We start from the raw sequence: 22,831 nt of genomic DNA, 5'->3' as shown, positions 1-22,831 counted from the left end.
GTTCTTTTTTGTTACAGGAAAGTAGTTTTATCAAAGTTGTTTTTACGTTGCGGTGGAAGGAATTATTGTACAGAATGGTGATTCGTTTTGTCCTGCTTATGACGTTTGAACTTTTGAATATGTGTGAAGAACATCGAGATATAAAGAGCATTAACTTCTGTTATAAATCGGTTATTGACTCCGTTAAGGTGTGATGAGATACCTGGGTCGTCGGTGGTGATGTCACCTCTAACCTGTATATGTCAGGTATGAATCCTCATGGAATCAAATGTGTCATTCTGGTTTTGGCTCCAGCAGGGAGGGTTGCATTGTGGAGCAAGCAGTCTTTCAGATGGGAGGTGGGGGGTGGGAGGACGAAGGTGGGTGAGGGTGTTAGGTAGTTGCTGCAACTCGTGTCCAGTTCCTGTGGCTCATGTCTAATAATAGCTGTAGCACATGTCTAGTAGCTGTAGCACATGTCTAGTAGCTGTAGCACATGTCTAGTAGCTGTAACTCATGTCTAGTAGCTCTACCTCATGTCTAGTAGCTGTGGCACATGTCTAGTAGCTGTACCTCATGTCTAGTAGCTGTAGCTCATGTCTAGTAGCTCTACCTCATGTCTAGTAGCTGTAGCTCATGTCTAGTAGCTGTAGCTCATTTCCAGTTCCTGTAGCTCATGTCTAGTAGCTGTAGCTCATGTCTAGTAGCTGTAGCTCATGTCTAGTAGCTGTAGCTCATGTCTAGTAGCTGTAGCACATGTCTAGTAGCTGTAGCACATGTCTAGTAGCTGTAGCACATGTCTAGTAGCTGTAGCTCATTTCCAGTTACTGTAGTTCATGTCTAGTAGCTGTAGCTCATTTCCAGTTCCTGTAGCTCATGTCTAGTAGCTGTAGCTCATGTCTAGTAGCTGTAGCTCATGTCTAGAAGCTGTAGCACATGTCTAGTAGCTGTAGCACATGTCTAGTAGCTGTAGCACATGTCTCGTAGCTGTAGCTCATTTCCAGTTCCTGTAGCTCATTTCGAGTTTCTGTTAATCATTTCCAGTTTCCGTTAATCATTTCCAGTTTCTGCAGCACATTTCCAGTTTCTGTAGCTCACTTTCAGTTTCTGTAGCTCACTTCCAGTTTCTGTGGCACATTTCGAGTTTCTGTTAATCATTTCCAGTTTCCGTTAATCATTTCCAGTTTCTGTAGCTCACTTCCAGTTTCTGTGGCACATTTCCAGTTCCTGTAGCTCATTTCGAGTTTCTGTTAATCATTTCCAGTTTCCGTTAATCATTTCCAGTTTCTGTAGCTCATTTCCAGTTTCTGTAGCTCACTTTCAGTTTCTGTAGCTCACTTCCAGTTTCTGTAGCTCACTTCCAGTTTCTGTGGCACATTTCCAGTTTCTGTAGCTCATTTCCAGTTTCCGTTAATCATTTCCAGTTTCTGTAGCTCATTTCCAGTTTCTGTAGCTCACTTTCAGTTTCTGTAGCTCACTTCCAGTTTCTGTGGCACATTTCGAGTTTCTGTTAATCATTTCCAGTTTCTGTAGCTCATTTCCAGTTTCCGTTAATCATTTCCAGTTTCTGTAGCTCATTTCCAGTTTCCGTTAAACATTTCCAGTTTCTGTAGCTCATTTCCAGTTTCCGTTAATCATTTCCAGTTTCTGTAGCTCATTTCCAGTTTCCGTTAATCATTTCCAGTTTCTGTAGCTCACTTTCAGTTTCTGTAGCTCACTTCCAGTTTCTGTGGCACATTTCGAGTTTCTGTTAATCATTTCCAGTTTCCGTTAATCATTTCCAGTTTCTGTGGCACATTTCCAGTTCCTGTAGCTCATTTCGAGTTTCTGTTAATCATTTCCAGTTTCCCTTAATCATTTCCAGTTTCTGTAGCTCATTTCCAGTTTCTGTAGCTCATTTCCAGTTTCTGTAGCTCACTTTCAGTTTCTGTAGCTCACTTCCAGTTTCTGTGGCACATTTCCAGTTCCTGTAGCTCATTTCGAGTTTCTGTTAATCATTTCCAGTTTCCGTTAATCATTTCCAGTTTCTGTAGCTCATTTCCAGTTTCTGTAGCTCACTTTCAGTTTCTGTAGCTCACTTCCAGTTTCTGTAGCTCACTTCCAGTTTCTGTGGCACATTTCCAGTTTCTGTGGCTCATTTCCAGTTTCCGTTAATCATTTCCAGTTTCTGTAGCTCATTTCCAGTTTCTGTAGCTCATTTTCAGTTTCTGTAGCTCACTTCCAGTTTCTGTAGCTCATTTCCAGTTTCTGTAGCACATTTCCAGTTTCTGTAGCTCATTTCCAGGTTCTGTAGCTCATTTCCAGGTTCTGTAGCTCATGTCCAGTTTCTGTAGCTCACTTCCAGTTTCTGTAGCTCACTTCCAGTTTCTGTAGCTCACTTCCAGTTTCTGTAGCTCATTTCCAGTTTCTGTAGCTCATTTCCAGTTTCTGTAGCTCACTTCCAGTTTCTGTAGTTCATTTCTAGTTTCTGTAGCTCATTTACAGTTTCTGTAGCTCATATCCAGTTCCTGTAGCTCATGTCCAGTAGCTGTAGCTCGTTTCCCGTTTCTGTAACTCATGTCCAGTTCCTCTAGCTCATTTCCAGTTTCTGTAGCTCATTTCCAGTTCCTGTAGCTCATGTCCAGTAGCTGTAACTCATGTCCAGTTCCTGTAGCTCATTTCCAGTTTCTGTAGCTCATTTCCAGTTTCTGTAGTTCATTTCTAGTTTCTGTAGCTCACTTCCAGTTTCTGTAGCTCACTTCCAGTTCCTCTAGCTCATTTCCAGTTTCTGTAGCTCATGTCCAGTAGCTGTAACTCATGTCCAGTTCCTGTAGCTCTTTTTCAGTTTCTGTAGCTCATGTCCAGTAGCTGTAACTCATGTCCAGTTCCTGTAGCTCATTTCCAGTTTCTGTAGCTCATGTCCAGTAGCTGTAACTCATGTCCAGTTCATGTAGCTCTTTTTCAGTTTCTGTAGCTCACTTCCAGTTTCTGTAGCTCACTTCCAGTTCCTCTAGCTCATTTCCAGTTTCTGTAGCTCATGTCCAGTAGCTGTAACTCATGTCCAGTTCTTGTAGCTCTTTTTCAGTTTCTGTAGCTCATGTCCAGTAGCTGTAACTCATGTCCAGTTCCTGTAGGTCAATTCCAGTTCCTGTAGCTCATTTCCAGTTTCTGTTAATCATGTCCAGTTACTGTAGCTCATTTCCAGTTTCTGTAACTCATGTCCAGTAGCTCTAACTTATGTCCAGTTCCTGTAGGTCAATTCCAGTTCCTGTAGCTCATTTCCAGTTTCTGTTAATCATGTCCGGTTACTGTAGCTCATTTCCAGTTTCTGTAACTCATGTCCAGTAGCTGTAACTTATGTCCAGTTCCTGTCAGTCATTTCCAGTTCCTGTAGCTCATTTCCAGTTTCTGTTAATCATTTCCAGTTTCTGTAGCTCATTTCCAGTTCCTGTAACTCATTTACAGTTTGTGTAGCTCATTTCCAGTTTCTGTAGCTCATGTCCAGTAGCTGTAACTCATGTCCAGTTCCTGTAGCTCTTTTTCAGTTTCTGTAGCTCATGTCCAGTAGCTGTAACTCATGTCCAGTTCCTGTAGCTCATTTCCAGTTTCTGTAGCTCATGTCCAGTAGCTGTAACTCATGTCCAGTTCGTGTAGCTCTTTTTCAGTTTCTGTAGCTCACTTCCAGTTTCTGTAGCTCACTTCCAGTTCCTCTAGCTCATTTCCAGTTTCTGTAGCTCATGTCCAGTAGCTGTAACTCATGTCCAGTTCTTGTAGCTCTTTTTCAGTTTCTGTAGCTCATGTCCAGTAGCTCTAACTTATGTCCAGTTCCTGTAGGTCAATTCCAGTTCCTGTAGCTCATTTCCAGTTTCTGTTAATCATGTCCGGTTACTGTAGCTCATTTCCAGTTTCTGTAACTCATGTCCAGTAGCTGTAACTTATGTCCAGTTCCTGTCAGTCATTTCCAGTTCCTGTAGCTCATTTCCAGTTTCTGTTAATCATTTCCAGTTTCTGTAGCTCATTTCCAGTTCCTGTAACTCATTTACAGTTTGTGTAGCTCATTTCCAGTTCCTGTAGCTCATTTCCAGTTCCTGTAGCTCATTTCCAGTTCCTGTAGCTCATTTCCAGTTCCTGTAGCTCATTTCCAGTTCCTGTAGCTCATTTCCAGTTTCTGTAACTCATGTCTAGTAGCTGTAAAGGCAGGTAAACAAGATATAAACACTGGAACTAAGTATAACATGTAGATAGATAAAAGGAACAGCATGAGTTAGTGGTTTGTTGCTCTACCTTGAAGAACCAGAGAGAAGAGTAAGTTTAAACTGGTGTGGAAGGCGAATGTTTATGCAGGCGGAAAGGGGGACAAATGACAGGAGGTGAAGATAATCTGGCCGAGCAAACAATGAGGGGAACCGAAACACAAAAAATATTTTTCTGAAAACCATTGAAAATTATTAATCACCGTTGAATTCTAAGGGGGAAAAAATTGTGTTTTTTTTTTTTTGCCAATCACAAAGCGCCGAAAAAAGCCATACAGTGTCGATTTTCAATTTCGCCAGTGACGTCACACTCATAACCCATGTTGATCCCAATGGCAGTTTACATCAAGAAAGTAGATTTCAAGCTCGGATTCCGATACTGATTCCATCGTCATTAGCATCTCGGAATGTTCTCAGCAGGTTGAAACTGATCAGTGGGATTTTGAAGAAACAATCGAAGACATAATTGGTGATGGAAACGCTTTCAGGGGAATTATGGAGGCAGATCGTTTTGAGCCTTATGCGAGCGATTCAGACGAAGATGGTGACATTGTAGGTGTTAGTGAAGATGCAAATGCCAGTCGCATGTTCACTACAGATTGGTAGGTTTTGTTTTTCTGTTCAAGTAATAGTTTATCAGATAATTTTTATTTATTGATAAATCAGTTATATTACTCCAGAAGAAATACGGCATGGACACAGCACAACACAGCACTCCACGGCACAGACGAGACACGGCACGGACAAGGCACGGACAAGGCACTGACAAGGCACGGACACGGCACGGGCGCGACATGGCACGGATACGACACGGCACGGACACGACACGGACATGGCATGGACGTGGCACGACACAGCAGGAACATGGCACAGGCACACTCGGACACCGCACAGGCACACTTGGACACCGATAAAATGAGCGACGAATGCTTCGTCCCACAGTCCCAGTCCTCAAAGTCTTTGAAATGCATTTGTCGACCGGTCAAACCCCCAACTACAAATTGTACTTGTAGTAGTAAATGATAATTTTTAAACAAACAAACTTGTGCCTTTGTTCCTCCGTGACTGTGGTTTTCAGACTGTGCGCCAAACTCAGCTTTACCATGCCACCAAGTTAATTCATATTACACGCATTCCGGGCTCCTCTGCCTGTACCTTAAAGGCCCAGGTCCTTGTAAGTACAAGGTAAACAGCGATAACTCACTTGTATTGATAAACATGTTATATGACTTATCACAGTTACAGCTACTGGACATACCATGGCGACTTCAACATCTTCATGTATGCCTTTTACAAGGTAATGAAGGTTTTCTTAACTTCGACACAAGGGTCTCGGCTCACGGAGGAGGAAAAGGACAATGGGTATGGGGGCGATGGCCTTATACAAGAGGGAAAGAAGGAACAACACAGAAACGAGTAACAATGGCCAAAATAAGAAAAAAACGAGTAAAAATGGGAAAGAATCATCGTATGTAGAAATGATGGCGGACGTGCATGGGTGAGGGCATGAAGTACCGATGGACAGCACATTTGAAAGACTGAAGTGAGGAAGACGAGACGACGGACACAGGGAGACGATTCCACAATCGTGTGGATAAGGGGATGAATGAACGCAGGTGGGGAAACAGTCTGGAATTTGGGAGGGTGAGCAGGTGAGGGTTTCTAGAGGAGCGCGTGTGACCTGAGGTAGCTTGGGAAGGGCAGAGGTCAGAGCAGGCAGAAGGAGCAAGGCCAGATGTAAACTTGTATAAATCTTAGCCACTTTAATCTACAATTTAAACAGCCTTTCATTCTACCTTTCTTTTCCCAAAATATTAATCTCTCCGATCGCTTGTAAATCGTGGAATGAGATGGAGATCATATTGTGGGATGATCCATAGGCCTATTGTGGATCTCCAATGAGATGGAGATCCAATGTGATCTCACGTAAGAGATCTCACGTAAGATCTCACGTAAGATCTCCTCACCCATTCAAGCTTCTGCTCAAATTTCTGAAAAAAAACCAAAATCACCCCAATGTACATCTCTAGGCCACTCGGCCTTAACTGGCGAATGCTGATTCACTGCCAGACCTAATAGAGAAACTATTTGAGAGCACATGATGTTTATAAAGGTAACTTGTCAAACCAATGCATTTTATTCTCAACCTTGATGATGTCCCAACTTCAGCAACACATTCCTCACTATTCTGATGTTTGAGTATTTTCGGTAAAAATACAACTCTTCCGTCAACCACTCGTTCCGCATCCTGGCACGCTCTTGGTCACACGAATCTCCCCATCATAATCAGAAGTGACTTTATTTGAAAGTTGGATGTTTTTTTCTCCAAATCTGCTAAATGCTTGACTTGGCGGTGCCTTTGGAAGACGGAGCTGAGTGGTGTAAGCAGACCGTGAACTGTTGTGATTTCCACCATAATGATTTTTTGTTTTTTAAATACAAGATCGAGGCTCGTGATAGAGCTAACATTAAACACAAAAAAAAAAACACAAACGGACACATAAAACATATAAGGGGAGCAGTAGACACGATGGGGAGAGAGGGGGAAGCACACAGGCACAACATTTGAGAGCAGGGACAACGGGAGATCTGTGGGAGGTAGAGGACTTGGGGGGGGGGGGAGGAGGCGTGGGAATGGGGAGGGTGGGAGAGGTATAAAACACATGGACACTGCAAGGACTTCCAGGAAAGAAGTCGGTATTTCAAAAAAGAGGATCTGGGGTGAAATAACGAGGGTATGAAAGATCAAGGTTTTGGATGGGGGAAGATAAGAGATGGTGGTGAACAGCTGTTTTAAAGACCTGGAGGGAGGAGTGGGATTGAAGAGAGTGAGGGAGTTTGTTCCAGAGGCGGGGGAAAAGAGGAATGAAGGAGTGAAGGTGTAAAGTATCTCGACAAACTGCGATCAATTGTCGTACGCGTTTATTCACTCTGCCGATCAAGGCCCGATTCACAGCAGCACCATCCGAGGTCTGGCGTAGGGATACAACCCGGTCCCGGTGTAGGGATACAACGGTGAATATTTGCACTGCATACATGACATCCTCCCCTTTAAGTCCAAAATTACCACGAGCAATACGTGCTAGATTTCCAGAATTGACATTTCAAAAGCAACATTTTCAAAACATGTGAAAATATGTGTGCAAACGGTAATGAGAATAATGAAAATACGTGAAAATAGAACATGTGTCAACGTGAAAAAAAAACATCTTCAAAGATTCAACCGGTCGGGTGCTTTTCTCTCACGCATTGAGCGTCGCGGTGTACCAGTGGATACAGAGTCCGAGGTGATTCCTTTGGGTCGCGGTGTACCAGTGGATACAGAGTCCGAGGTGATTCCTTTGGTCTCCACGAAGGGTGTAGCGTTTGCAGAGGTTTTCGGGGCATCCGAGCCGGCTGGAGCGGCCACGACGATCTCCGGCAGTGGCGGGTCGAACTGTTGTCCTGACTGTGACGATGCTACAGGCTCCATCGACTCACAGTGACGGTAGGTTATGTGGTCCTGATGTCGACGAATTTCGCGGCCGTCCTGCAGGCGAATCACACTGGACAGTGGACCTGGCTTCTCGATGATGTCCCCCGGTAGCCACGTCGCACCTGCACCAAAATTTCGGGCAAACACTGGATCTCCAATGTTGATACATCGACTGTTGGACGTCTTATCGTGCACCAACTTTTGATTAAGCTGGCTCTGATAAACATTTGATGATATGTCTGGTTTGAGATTGTCAAGTGTCGATCTCAAGTGTCGTTTCATCAATACCTCAGACGGAGCTGCACCGGTTGTTGATTGTGGCGTGATACGGTATTTGAACAGGAGACGAGACAGCTTTGTTTCCAGGGTTCCCTCCTGAAGTTTCTGCAATCCGGATTTGATGATTCCTACGGATCGTTCGGCCAAGCCATTTGAAGCCTGGTGTTGTGGGCTGACAAACTTATGTTTGATGCCGTTCCGACGTGTGAACTTGGCAAACTCGGTACTGGAAAAACACGAACCGTTATCACTCACGATCATCCTGGGCAGACCATGAGTGGCGAAACAGCGTCTGAGTCTTTTGATGACAATGGCTGACGTAGTACCACGCGTCACATAGGCATCAATCCATTTTGTGTGCGCGTCCGTAATTATTAGAATCATGCTGCCGTTAATAGGCCCGGCATAATCGAGATGTAGGCGATGCCACGGTTCGCTGGGCCATTCCCAGGGATGCAGTGGCGCTTTCGCAGGTGTATTCCGGGTGCTCTGGCAGGGGTAACAATGTCGAACATGATGTTCGATATCAGCATCAAGATTCGGCCACCACACATAGTTTCTGGCGAGTGACTTCATCTTCACAATCCCGGGGTGACAGTCATGGATTTCATCCATGACCCTGGAACGCAGATTTTTCGGGATCACGACACGACATCCCCAGAGTAGGCAACCATTTTCCACGCTGAGTTCGTTTTTACGTGCTTTAAAAGCCGCAAAATCTTGGTCACCCTCAGGTAGCAAATGCCATCCAAGCTGTACAGCCTGGACAGTTCTGGACAGAACGGGGTCTCGTCGAGTGTGAGTGCGGATCTGGCCGGAATCGACAGCACAATCTTCCAGATGATCCATCAGTGCGATAATGGATCCTGGTGTAGGCGAATCATCAACGGATTCTGGAAGGGGTAACCGACTCATGGCATCTGCATTTGTGAGAGACGAACCGGGCTTATAACATATGGTGTAGTCATAAGCAGCGAGAAACAGGGACCAGCGGATGATCCTGGGCGGTAGTGTGTCAGATGTCGCCTTAGTTGGACCAAACAGACTGATCAGCGGCTTGTGATCAGTGCGAATTGTGAAATGATGTCCAAGAAGGTACTGGCGAAATTTGCCGACGCCGAAAACGATTCCCAATCCTTCCTTGTCAAGTTGGGAATCGTTTTTCTCTGCCGGGGACAACGTTCTGGATGCAAATGCAACCGGTCTTTCCGTACCGTCAGGCATCACGTGTGATAATACACTCCCCACTCCATACCGACAGGCATCGCATGTCAGCACAAGATCCTTATCTGGATCAAAATGAACGAGAACATTGGACGATTTGAGCAGATCCTTAGAGGTCTGGAATGCTGATTGTTCAGTAAACCCCCAGCTCCAGGAGACTCCTTTCCTCAAAAGCCGATAAAGGGGGCCCAAAACGTCGGTCACATTCGGGATGTAACGACCATAGAACTGAAGCAAACCGAGGTATGACTTCAATTCGGTCACATCTCGTGGAGCAGGAGCATCCTTGATAGCTCGGACTTTCTCATCTGTCGGGTGTAGACCCTCGGCATCAATCGTATGACCCAGGTACGTGACTGATGGCACCATAAACTTGCACTTGTCTCGACGCAAATGTAGGCCGGAGTCCGAAATCTTCTTCAGAACTCTCTCCAGGTTCTGTAGATGTTCCGCGTCCGTACGACCAGTAACCAGAATATCATCCTGGTAACAAACGACGTTGCGTTCGGCGGCAAACAAACTGTCCATGACACGCTGATAAATTCCAGGTGCAGATTTCACTCCAAAACTAAGTCGGTGGTACCTGTACAACCCACGATGCGTGTTGATGGTAAGATACTGTTTCGAATTCTCGTCCAAGCAGAGCTGTAGATAGGCGGATTTGAGATCGAGTTTCGTAAAAGTCTTGCCTCCCGTGAGACGAGCATAGAGGTCTTCGATCCTCGGGATTGGATATTTATCCAATGAAGAACACCTGTTCACGGTCATTTTATAATCTCCACATATGCGGATGGACTGGTCCGATTTTATGATCGGAACGATGGGCGCCGCCCATTCGGCATACTGGATTTGCTCGATGATCCCCAGATTTTCAAGATGATCCAGTTCCTTGTCAATCCGCTCACGCAGGGCGAAAGGGACTGGGCGAGCCCTGCAAAATATAGGATTGGCATCCCGGTCAACCCTGAGTTTAGCCGTATGTCCTTTCAAGGTTCCAAGCTCATCCTTGAAGACATCCGGGTACATATCCAGCACATTTCTGAGTGTGTATGCTGCGGTAGGAGAAACGCTGGCTGCCCGGAGTTGATGAATGCTTTCCCACTTCAGTCGAATTATGCTCAACCAGTTCCTGCCGAGTAAGGAAGGGCCCTTTCCAGGAATGACGATCAGGGGTAGGTGAAACTCACGGTTATCGTAGCCCACCATGACGTCACATGTACCGCAGGGAACAATCTTCTCACCTGTATAGGTGGAGAGTCCATAGGTAGTAGGTTTCAGATGGGGTCGGTCAGCATCACTCCACAGGTTTGTGAAAACAGCATGGCTGATGAGCGAGACGGCCGCACCAGTGTCGACCTCCATTTGCAATGGTCGATTGTTGACGACAACATTGGCAAGAAGAGGGTCCCGCCTATGGTGAGAATCAATATGAAGCAGGTCATACGATTCTGAGTTGTCGGAAACAGAGCTCACCTGGTCAAGCTCGGGTTCCACCGAACCGATAAACTGATGAATCTTGTCAGCAGCTTTTCCTTTTCCCGATTTGCGAGTGATGCAAGCTGGAGCAATATGGCCAGTTTTCGAACAGAAATGGCAGGTGGCATCTTTGAACCGACACGTCTCCGGAGGGTGCTTTCCGTTGCACCGAAAACAGTTGTTGTGGGTTTGAGACTGCACTGGCTTCTGACGAGGAGCCTTGTTCCAACGTTTTGGCTGAACATGATCCAACCGATTCACAGCAGGGCTGGTACCAGACGAGCGAGTGGCACCGATGCTTGTAGCGTTGCGTTCAGCACTTTCCATGGAAATGGCAGTGTCTCTGGCATTTTGGAACGTCAGTCTTCTCTCTGCAAGCAGGCATCTACGAGTGCGGTCATCGGACATGCCAACCACCAGCAAATCACGAAGCATGTCATCGATCGTGTCCCCAAACTCACACAGATGTGACAGTTTTTTGAGGTGTGCAATGAAGTCTGCGATCGACTGACCTTGCTGCTGTCTGCACATGTAAAAATTAAACCGACACAGGATGACTGAAGGAGATGGGTTGCAATGTTCCTTCAAAGCGGCCTTGAGCTCTGCATACGTGAGCTCCTGGATTGTCCGAGGCCGAATCAGGTTTTTAACAAGTGTGAACGTCTCACCTCCGCAAACGGACAGGAAGACGGCCTTCATCCAGCCTTCGGTCGCGATGCCGTTCGCCTCGAAGTAGAAAGACAAACGCTCAGAATACGTGTCAAAATCCCCCTCATGAGGGTCGAATTCATCGATATGGCCGAAAGAAGTCATGGTCTAGATGTTTATCCTCGTCACCATGTAAAATATCTCGACAAACTACGATCAATTGTCGTACGCGTTTATTCACTCTGCCGTTCAAGGCCCGATTCACAGCAGCGCCATCCGAGGTCTGGCGTAGGGATACAACCCGGTCCCGGTGTAGGGATACAACGGTGAATATTTGCACTGCATACATGACAGAAGGTGAACAGAGAGTCTTGATTTTGGCAATTTCACCAGAAGAGGGTTGCTGGCAGACCTTGTGCGACCTGTAGGAATATTTGGGGAACAGAGCACATATCTACTCGTCCACAAAGATTGTTTGGTTTGAACTCTAACTTGGTAAAAGTGTGAAACAAAAATCAACTCGAACTACACTCGGTGGAGCGCATACCTGGGAGAGCCAGGCTGAAGAGTTTACGTTTTATATCCACTGATAGGCAGGATCTGGATCCAGACCTGAACCAGGATCGAATAGGCTTGTTCTTGTCACCAAATCAACTCATCAACTCATCCTCCAAGTTTTGTCATATTCCATCCGCAACGTTTTAATATATTATACTATATATTGTTTTGGCTCGATCTCTCAATTATATTATTATATTATTATAATTATATTATTATTAGCCTGGTGTTGGCTTAGCGGTTAGGGTGCCGGCTTGGGATCCGAGGATCCTGGGTTCTGAATCCCGGTCGATCGCTGAATTAACGCCAGGGGGGTGGACTCAGCCTGTCATCCTTCCGAGGTCGGCAAATTGAGTACCAGCTTGCTGGGATGAATGATCCCGGTGTGTACCCTGGTTTAGAATAGGTACACCGTATCCCTGCGCATCGTAAGAGGCGACCAAGGGTTGGCGCCAGGAAGGGCATCCGGCCATAAAAACATTGCCTCAAACAGGGAACCATGATTGCCATGGGGCCCGCAAGGCTAACCCCTGCTCTGGTGGGGAAAATGGCCTTAAAACGATCATTCTTATTTTCTATTCTCAATTATAAATAATCACTTATAAAAATTAAAATTATAGTATCAGGATCCGGATCTTCAACAAAATCAAATGAATTTGGCCTTGTCACACTCCCAACCTGTCCACTAAGTTTTGTTAAGGTTAGGGTTAACTGAGTGAGTTAGGGTTAACACAGTTTCAGGACAGACAGACATCCCTGTTTTCTAATATATATATATATATATATATATATATATATATATATATATATATATATATATATATATATATATATATATATATATATATATATGTATGTATGTATATATAAGTTCAAAACACAGCTGGTCACAAGTGTGCCGCACTGACCGGGTCCTCAGTCGAGGTCCTCAGCATCATCCCGTTTCGGCCCTTCAACCTCGATACGGTCAGCTAAGGTTGGCCAGCAGGGGCACATCCACATCTATATGCAGCAACTGCACCTGGATGCATACATACCCCCACCCCCACCCCAGCCAGTGCGAACAACAACAACAACACCTCCACATCCAGAATCCACAGCATCAAACAAACATGGTGGAACACGCAAACACCCACCTTAAACCCTTCACCACTCACCAACAAAACACACCAGATCATTCATACACACACATACACACACAAACAGACAAACAGACAAACAGACACACCACCAACCAACCAACCACCTACCCTTACAACAGACACCACTCAACATACAAAAAATACACACTCATGCAAAAATTCATTCATGCAAAAACACACACCCTCACCCACTCACTCATATACACTCAATAAGAAATAATAATAGTAACAAAAAAAAAAAAACACAACCAACCTACACCGTTCGACGTGCCTCCATAAACTTCCTCCATATCCAAAATGAGCCTTTCAAGGCAACCTGGGCCACCTTGTCACACATCCTCCTTTCTGTCCCACACACTCCCAGCCTAGCAAGAAATGCAGAAAAGGAATTGCCAATATACCCTCTACACCCCACCTCAAATGGCTGACACGAAACTCGCCAACCCTTCTCCCGGCACTCTGCCTCCAGCTCACTGTACTTTCCTCTCTTCCTCTCATGCACCTCCTCCATGTTCTCTTCCCAAGGTACCAACAACTCTCCTAAGATGACCCGTCTTGTTGCACTTGACCAAATGACAATGTCCGGCCGCAACCTTGTCACACAGATCTCCTCTGGGAATACCAATTGTGGCTTTAGGCCTGCCACCACCTGCCAATCACAAGCATCTGACAGCCCTCTTGCTTTCCACCTCCTCTTCTTTCCACCTCTTACCACTTGGCCCTCTTTGACAAACCACACCTCTCCCCCATCAGTCTCCTTCTCTCTCTCAATCTCAGCACCTCTTGTTGCTCCATTTGCACCACCACCGCCAGCACCTGATCATGTCGCCACCTGTATCTTCCTGCTGCCAATGCTACTGAGCATGCACTCAGTGCATGCTGCACCGAGTATATACCGTATATATATATATATATATATATATATATATATATATATATGTGTGTGTGTGTGTGTGTGTGTGTGTGTGTGTTTGTGTGTATGTATGTATGTATACATATATATTAATTAATTAATTAATTCACATATGTATATATATATATATATATATATATATATATATATATATATATATATATATATATATATATATATATACAGTCACGTGAAAAAGTAAGTATACCCCATGTAAAGTTTTGACTTTTTCAATATATTTCAACATACAGCTATTTGATCTTCATTTCAACAATATTGACAGATAAAGGTGATATAATATAACAAATATCATGAAACATTTACATTTTGTAGTCCATTGTGTAATATGACATACCTGTTTTCTAATATATATACTTTTTACTTTTTCTAATTTACTCTTTTCTAATATATATACTTACTTTTTCCGCATGCAAAATTTGCATTTATGTTTATTTAAATTATACAATGGACTACAAAATGTAAATGTTTCATGATATTTGTTATATTATATCACCTTTATCTATCAATATTGTTGAAATGAAGATCAAATAGCTGTATGTTGAAATATGTTGAAAAAGTCAAAACTTTACATGGGGTGCACTTACTTTTTCACGTGACTGTATAATGCAAGTATAAAGCCCGTCAAAAATGACGGGTTGGAACAGTTTTTGACGGTACAGCCACGTGAGCATGCCAAAGTCTGAAGTCTGGGCCGAGTGTCAGGTGTGCTTCTATCATCTTTATTTGTTAGACATCCTACAGACGTAAATTAACACTCGTTTTACTCTGCGTGCATTGTACATCACGTGCAGCAAATTTAACCTCCCTGTGCCTTGTATTTATTGTGATTTAAAAATACCGCTTCTGTACAAAACAGACCTTGAGCGCAGTTTGCAAGCCACCGTCGACAATACCAATGTAAGAGGCATAATTACTCTTCTTTTGGGTCTTCGGCATCCTTCGGGTCTTTTGTGTCCTTGGGGTCTTTTGTGTCCTCTAGGTCATTTCGGTTCTTGGCGTCTTCAGTGTCTTCAGCGTCTTTTGTGGCTTTTGTGTATTTTGGGTCTTCTGGTTCATTGGTGTCTTTTGGATCATTTGAGTCTTTTGGGTCCTCTATCTGGATCTTTGGGGTATTTAAGGGTCTACGGGGTATTTTGGGTCTTCGGGGTCTTTTCGGTCTTCTGGGTATTTTCAACATTTTCGGTCTTCAGGGTTTTTTGGGGTCTTCTTGGTCTTGAAGGGTCTTTTGGATATTTTGGGTATTGGGGTCTTTAGGGGTCTTTTTGGTCCTCTGGGTATTTTTGATCCTTTCGGTCTTCGGGGTATTTAATGGTCTTTGGGGTATTTAGGGTCTTTGGATTATTTTGGGTCTTCGTGGTCACTTGGGTATTTAACAGTCTACAGAATATTTTGGGTCTTCAGGGTCTTTGTGGTATTTTGGGTCTTTAAGGGTCTTTGGGTATTTTGGGTTTTCAGGGTATTTAAGGGTATTTGGGGTATTTTGGATATTTGGGGTATTTTGGGTGTTTGGGTCTTTTGGGTGTTTAACAGTCTTCAGGGTATTTTGGTATTTTGGGGTGTTTGGGGAATTCTGGGCCTTCAGTGGATTTATGGGTCTTTAGGGTCTTTAGAGTTTTTGTGCTATTTTGGGTCTTTTAGGATACTGGGGCCTTTTTGGGGTTTTGGGTCTTTGGAGTATTTTGGGTCTTTAACAGTCTTCAGTGCCTTTGGAGTCTTCTGGGTATTTAAGGGTGTGTGGGGCCTATTGGATCTTCAGGGTCTTCTGGGTCCTTGGGGTATTTTGGGTCCTCTGGGTCATTTGGGTCCTTGCGATTGTTTGGGTGTTTTGGATCCTCAGGGTCTTTTGGGTATTCAGGGCCTTTTGGGTCTTCCAGGTATTTTGGGTGTTTGGGGTCCATTGGGTCTTCAGGGTCTTTGAGATATTTTGGATCTTTGGGGTCCATTTGGTCTTCAGGGTTTTTGCAGTCTTTTGGGTATTTGGGGTCCTCAGGGCATTCTGGGTCTTCATGGTCTTTTGGATCTTTAACAGTCTTCAGGGTGTTTTGGGTCCTCGACATATTTTGGATCTTCAGGGTTGTTTGGATCTTCATTGTCTTTGCGGGTCTTCTGAGTCCTTGGGGTCTTTTGGATCCTTGGGGTCTTTTGAGTCTTCAGGGTCTTTTCAGTCTTTTGGGTCTTTGGGGTATTTTGGGTCTTCAGAGTCCTTGGGGTCTTCATGGTCTTTTAGCAGATTGACACAGTCATGTTCAAAGATTGCCCCTTAAACCCCCGCACTCAAATCCCTTCTAAAGCACTACTCAAAGCCTTTAAAACCTAGCCTTATGAAGGCGAACACACACACACACACACACACACACACACACACACACACACACACACACACACACACACACACACACACACACACACTGTGATTTATATGGTAGATATATATATATATATATATATATATGTGTGCCTTTTCTCAGAGTCTTTAACATGTCCTTTTGCAAACTCCAGGCTGTCATGTGCCTTTTCCTCAGGAGTGGCTTCCACCATTGAGTGATTTCGTCAATGAAATTGAGTGATACTGAGTGAAATTGAGTGATACTGAGTGAAATTGAGTGATACTGAGTGAAATTGAGTGAAATTGAGTGAAACTGAGTGACATTGAGTGATACTGAGTGAAATTGAGTGCTACTGAGTGAAATTGAGTGATACTGAGTGAAATTGGGTGATATTGAGTGATACTGAGTGATAGTGAGTGAAATTGAGTGAACCTGAGTGAAATTGAGTGATAGTGAGTGAAATTGAGTGAAATTGAGTGAAATTGAGTGATACTGAGTGAAATTGAGTGATAGTGAGTGAAATTGAGTGATAGTGAGTGACATTGAGTGATAGTGAGTGAAATTGAGTGATAGTGAGTGAAATTGAGTGATAGTGAGTGAAATTGAGTGATAGTGAGTGAAATTGAGTGATAGTAAGTGAAATTGAGTGATACTGAGTGAAATTGAATGATAGTGAGTAACAACATTGAGTGATAGTGAGTGAAATTGAGTGATAGTGGGTGAAATTGAGTGATACTGAGTGAAATTGAGTGAAATTGAGTGATACTGAGTGATAGTGAGTGAAATTGAGTGAAATTGAGTGATACTGAGTGAAATTGAGTGAAATTGAGTGAAATTGAGTGATACTGAGTGAAATTGAGGGAGATTGAGTGATACTGAGTGAAATTGAGTGAAACAGAGTGAAATTGAGTGAAATCGAGTGAAATTGAGTGAAATTGAGTGAAATTGAGTGACACTGAGTGAAATTAAGTAATACTGAGTGAAATTGAGTGATACTGAGTGAAATTGAGTGATAATGAGTGAAATTGAGTGACACTGAGTGAAATTGAGTGAAATTGAGTGATGCTGAGTGAAATTGAGTGATAGTGAGTGAAATTGAGTGATACTGAGTGAAATTGAGTGATACTGAGTTAAATTGAGTGATACTGAGTGAAATTGAGTGATACTGAGTAAAATTGAGTTAAATTGAGTGATAGTGAGTGAAATTGAGTGATACAGAGTGAAATTGAGTGATAGTGAGTGAAATTGAGTGATAGAGAGTGAAATTGAGTGATACTGAGTTAAATTGAGTGATAATGAGTGAAATTGAGTGATACTGAGTGAAATTGAGTGATACTGAGTAAAATTGAGTTAAATTGAGTGATAGTGAGTGAAATTGAGTGAAATTGAGTGATAGTGAGTGAAATTGAGTGATAGAGAGTGAAATTGAGTGATACTGAGTGAAATTGAGTGATACTGAGTGAAATTGAGTGATACAGAGTGAAATTGAGTGATACAGAGTGAAATTGAGTGATACTGAGTGAAATTGAGTGATAGTGAGTGAAATTGAGTGAAACTGAGTGAAATTGAGTGATAGTGAGTGAAATTGAGCGATACTGAGTGAAATTGAGCGATACTGAGTGAAATTGAGTGATACTGAGTGAAATTTAGTGATAGTGAGTTAAATTGAGTGATAGTGGGTGAAATTGAGTGAAATTGAGTGATACTGAGTGATAGTGAGTGAAATTGAGTGAAATTGAGTGATACTGAGTGAAATTGAGTGAAATTGAGTGATACTGAGTGAAATTGAGTGATATTGAGTGAAATTGAGTGATGCTGAGTGAAATTGAGTGATAGTGAGTGAAATTGAGTGATACTGAGTGAAATTGAGTGATACTGAGTTAAATTGAGTGATACTGAGTGAAATTGAGTGATACTGAGTGAAATTGAGTGATACTGAGTAAAATTGAGTTAAATTGAGTGATAGTGAGTGAAATTGAGTGATACAGAGTGAAATTGAGTGATAGTGAGTGAAATTGAGTGATAGAGAGTGAAATTGAGTGATACTGAGTGAAATTGAGTGATACTGAGTGAAATTGAGTGAAATTGAGTGAAACTGAGTGACATTGAGTGATACTGAGTGAAATTGAGTGCTACTGAGTGAAATTGAGTGATACTGAGTGAAATTGAGTGATACTGAGTGAAATTGAGTGAAATTGAGTGATACTGAGTGAAATTGAGTGAAATTGAGTGATGCTGAGTGAAATTGAGTGATAGTGAGTGAAATTGAGTGATACTGTGTGAAATTGAGCGAAATTGAGTGATACAGAGTGCAATTGAGTGATAGTGAGTGAAATTGAGTGAAATTGAGTGACACTGAGTGAAATTGAGTGATACTGAGTGAAATTGAGTGAAACGGAGTGAAATTGAGTGATACTGAGTGATAGTGAGTGAAATTGAGTGAACCTGAGTGAAATTGAGTGATAGTGAGTGAAATTGAGTGAAATTGAGTGATACTGAGTGAAATTGAGTGATAGTGAGTGAAATTGAGTGATAGTGAGTGACATTGAGTGATAGTGAGTGAAATTGAGTGATAGTGAGTGAAATTGAGTGATAGTGAGTGAAATTGAGTGATAGTGAGTGAAATTGAGTGATAGTAAGTGAAATTGAGTGATACTGAGTGAAATTGAATGATAGTGAGTAACAACATTGAGTGATAGTGAGTGAAATTGAGTGATAGTGGGTGAAATTGAGTGATACTGAGTGAAATTGAGTGAAATTGAGTGATACTGAGTGAAATTGAGTGATAGTGAGTGAAATTGAGTGAAATTGAGTGATACTGAGTGAAATTGAGTGAAATTGAGTGAAATTGAGTGATACTGAGTGAAATTGAGTGAGATTGAGTGATACTGAGTGAAATTGAGTGAAACAGAGTGAAATTGAGTGAAATTGAGTGAAATTGAGTGACACTGAGTGAAATTAAGTAATACTGAGTGAAATTGAGTGATACTGAGTGAAATTGAGTGATACTGAGTGAAATTGAGTGACACTGAGTGAAATTGAGTGATACCGAGTGAAATTGAGTGAAACTGAGTGAAATTGAGTGACACTCAGTGAAGCTGAGTAATACTGAGTGAAATTGAGTGATACCGAGTGAAATTGAGTGATACTGAGTGAAATTAAGTTATACTGTGTGAAATTGAGTGAAATTGAGTGACACTGAGTGAAATTGAGTGATACTGAGTGAAATTGAGTGAAACTGAGTGAAATTGGGTGAAATTGAGTGACACTGAGTGAAGCTGAGTAATACTGAGTGAAATTGAGTGATACCGAGTGAAATTGAGTGATACCGAGTGAAATTGAGTGATACTGAGTGAAATTAAGTGATACTGTGTGAAATTGAGTGATACTGAGTGAAATTGAGTGAAATTGAGTGATGCTGTACTTTTAGACTATGAATTGGTAAGTACATATTTAGCTATATATTTAAATTTCGACCTTGATCATTTGAGCTTCATTTTTGCTTCTGTGGGATTGGAAGGAGGAAGGGTGGGTGGGGGGGGGGGGGGGGATTTTGCAAACTTCATAGCGGCCATAACAACGATTTCTACTACGACCACTACTACTACTACACTTATCTTGTGCGGTCGGCCAGGGAAAGTTTTTCCTCAAGTCTTTCACGAACCAGCTGGCTAGGTCTGACTTTTGACTGGAAGCGATTTGGGCAAGAATTTGTGATTTGTTGACGGTGTGGAGATGTTACCGACTCTTCACGAAGTACACCTTAACGTGCAACAGAGAATGCTAGCAAATGGGACACCCGGCTTAACGCCTGTCCCATGAACGGTGCGTAATACCATGCTCATGAAACAGCAATCCGATAGTTTGGGGTCGAGTCAGGAATCGAACCCAGACCAGACATCTCACATACAGTATAAGTCTCATCTCACACACTCACTCACTACCTGTGCAACATGCACACTCAGGCTTCCCATATAGTGAGTGCCAGGAGTTATAGTAAAACATGTGATCACATTTACTGATACCATCATCCTCACATGGATCGTTTGACAGTTTAAAATGTAATTAGGATGAAAGCGAGGAAGTCCAAACGTCCAGGGCTAGCTGCCAAATCCATTGCAATGGTTGAGTTACCGACAGAGTGAAGATTTCATGCATTCTCAACGGTCGTGCTGCACTCCTTGGGATAACATTTGTAGGAGCCAAGCGTGCAAGTGAAGATGAAATACACCGATGGAAGCCATTAGCATGCTGGCTCTGGGTTTGTTTCACGCACAATTACATGGGCACCAATTGCTTTCTCTAACAGGAACTTTGGCTCTAAGCTAATGGCAGCGGACGTATTGTCTTACAAGGCAGTCACATACTCTTGGAAACCAGTCAAGGATAAATTGGTTTTATAGTCACATAAAAGGAACAGAAGCTTTGAAAATGGAAACAGCTAAAACCAGTCTAGTGAGACATATCATGCTTATTGCACTTCTTTGCTGATTTACAAAACACACACACACACACACACACACACACACGTATGTAGTATATATAATTATATATATATATATATATATATATATATATATATATATATATACACATATATATATATATATATATATATATATATATATATATATATATATATATATATATATATATAAAATATATAAAATAAATATATAAAATAAATATATATATATATATATATATATATATATATATATATAAAGGATATGGTTATGTATGTATGTTTGTTTGTATGTACATTCGTGACCAACACGTCTTCTTCTTCTTTAAATTAAAATAACACTCAAAAACACAGTCCATGAACTCTTAATTACGTACTGTTCGAACATACCTTTTGACCCTTTAGACTGCTGAGAACCCTCAGACCTTTGACGACCCTTTAAGTACCCACAAGACCCTTAAGACCACCAATACCTGTAAATACCGAAAATACCCTTGAAGACTCCAAAGATCCAAAATACCCCAACGACCCTGAAAGACCCTGAAAACACAAAATACCCTTAAAGACCAAGAGGACTCAAAAGACCCTGAAGACGCAAAAGACCCCGAAGACCTAAAAGTCTGCAAAGACCCAAATACCCTGAAGACCCATGCAATCATGTTTCAATAGCATATAATTATTAGATGTATTCAGATTTCCATAGTATGTAATTAATGGACGTGCTGTATTCATATTTCAATAGTATGTATTTAATAGACGTACTCAGTCAGGGTACAATGGCATGTAATTAATAGATGTATTCAAGTTTCAGTAGCATGTAATTAATAGCCGGACTCTGGTTTTCAATGGACGTAATTAATCAACATAGTCAAGTTTTAATAGTATGTAATTAATAGACGTATTCAAGTTTCAATATCTTTTTAGCCACGTCGCAGACGCTGCTAATAGAGTGCCCTCTGCTGTTGTTGTTGTTCTTCTTGTTCTTCTTCTTCTTGTTCTTGTTCTTGCAGAGAAGACAAAACCTCAAAGCTCCACCCATTCTGGGAACCATAGCTCCACCCATTTTGGGAGAGGTTTCATATAAACAAATATCCACCATTTTATTAACTCGCATAGCTTTGAGGCCTGTTTTGTAGGCCCGTGGTGTCTTCCTCTCTCACACAGTTTTATTTCAAATCAAATTCGATATATCATTTCATTTTTCACAGTCGCTAACATAGTTTTAGACTCGGTTGAAAAAAAACGGGAAGAAAATCCAATGAAAGTTGCCCTTTATAGAACGAAATGAATTCTCAAACGCCTGTAACTTCAAGTCCATTGAGATATATTTTGTTTAAATCGCGGCATGGTCAGTCATACACCGCCTGAAATAACAGACGGGAAAATGCCGAGATATATTAAAAATTCGTCCATTTGATGACAATCGTCATGATGAAATATTTAATTTATACGTCGTCACAATAATGTGGAGAGAGGAGCATAGCTTCGTTCATGTTTCGCCACATACGGGAAATTGCCGAGATATATTTTTTTACAATCACGGCATGGTCAGTCATACACCGCCTGAAATAACAGACGGGAAAATGCCGAGATATATTAAAAATTCGTGCATTTGATGACAATCGTCACGATGAAATATTTAATTTATACGTCGTCACAATAATCTGGAGAGAGGAGCATAGCTTCGTTCACGTGTCGCCACACACGGGAAATTGCCGAGATTTTTTTTTTTAATTCGCGGCATGGTCAGTCATACACCGCCTGAAATAACAGACGGGAAAATGCCGAGATATATTAAAAATTCGTCGCCACACACGGGAAATTGCCGAGATATATTTTCACTTTGCACAAAAATAACATCAAGTAATCGAATCAATAGGAATGTCCTGTGCCTATAACATCGACGTTATAGGCACAGCTGCATCTAGGCATTGTGTAACATCGACGCGGCTTTTGTTTTAATTAAAACTTTTTGTACTTGTTTTTATTATAATGGAGAAACATATGTGGTTATGTACGTACATTTGTGACTAAAACTTCTTCTTCTTCTTCTTCTAAATATCTTTGACAAATTCCATCGTGTTGTTTATAT

General features: G+C 42.1%; 1 protein-coding gene across 1 annotated transcript in view; it reads left to right on the top strand.

Moving 5' to 3' along the window:
• Window positions 1-22,831, top strand: part of LOC137423833 (fibroblast growth factor receptor-like 1) — a 237,100-nt gene that overhangs the window by 60,953 nt on the left and 153,316 nt on the right. The window lies entirely within an intron of this gene.

This window comes from Myxine glutinosa, chromosome 3 (assembly GCF_964187855.1).
Source record: "Myxine glutinosa chromosome 3, kmMyxGlut1.1, whole genome shotgun sequence".
NCBI lineage: Eukaryota > Metazoa > Chordata > Myxini > Myxiniformes > Myxinidae > Myxine > Myxine glutinosa.
This window is presented reverse-complemented; position numbering and strand designations above follow the sequence as displayed.